The following is a 1205-nucleotide window of genomic DNA, read 5'->3' on the forward strand; positions in this document are numbered from 1 at the left end:
ACCTGGACTTTTGGACCTATCCAGTGACATCCACCTGCGACTGGGGCTGGGCAATGAGTCGCTTTAGCAAAATCCGTGTAATATGTTAGTGCACCTCTTCGGTAAATAATATGTGATGAACCGATTCGGCAAATGGGTTAAAACCACTATGACATATGGGTTAACTTCGTCAAACGGGTCAGGAAAGAGAGTTAAGAGTCTGAATTCGGATAATGTACTTATTGAGGATTATCCGATTTTCCGGATATTTATCCGGATTTTGCCCACCTCTACTTGCGACTGAGCCCAACTGTCGGTATACTGCTACGTGGTGCTTTTTGGTTTTGTTGTTTTGTTTCTGTTTTTTTTTTTTTGGGGGGGGGGGGGGTTTGGTCTTTGTTTCTGTTTTGTTTTGTGCGAAAAGGTTACACTACACTGGCAGTAGCAGTTGTAGCAACAACGTAAATATATTAGCACCAGCTTCCTCGCCGTCATCGTTATAACCACCATTATCAACATCACCACCATTATCACCATCACCGTTTTCAGCATCACTACCATTATCACCATCACCACTGTTATAACCATCATTACCACCATCTTCACCATTATCACCACCATTATCACCACCATTATCACCATATCCACTGTTATAACCACCATTTTTACCATCATCATCATTATCAGCATCATTACCATTGACATTACCACCATTATCACCACCACTTTTTTCTGCATCACTACCATTATCACCATCACCGTTATCACCTCCACTATCATTACCACCACCACCATAATCACCATCACCACCATTATCCTCACCACAATTATCACTCCCACCACCACCATCGCCCCTACCTGCTATGCCCGAGCGAGTGACCAGGAACTAAGAACCAAGTTTTAGTTTAGTTTTAGTAGAAGTCTTACGGCGCTCGCAACTGCATAAGGTCATATGAGCGCCAGAAGATCAGAGGTGTTACAAGAGAGTAACAAACATAAAAAAAGAAGAAGGGGAAGTAAGGATGATAGATGTTCGATAGAAAAGAAGAAGCAAACCACACCAGGACACCCGCCAAACGCCCACCAGAAGAACCAAGTTTATGAAAATTCTAAACTATGGCAACCGGGCGGAGAAAGAAACAAACAAAAGATACAATTGCTCTAAAATGTTATACAACACACACGCAGGCACGCACGCACGCACGCACGCACGCACGCACACACAC

This window comes from Aplysia californica, unplaced genomic scaffold (assembly GCF_000002075.1).
Source record: "Aplysia californica isolate F4 #8 unplaced genomic scaffold, AplCal3.0 scaffold01190, whole genome shotgun sequence".
NCBI classification, from domain to species: Eukaryota; Metazoa; Mollusca; class Gastropoda; order Aplysiida; family Aplysiidae; genus Aplysia; species Aplysia californica.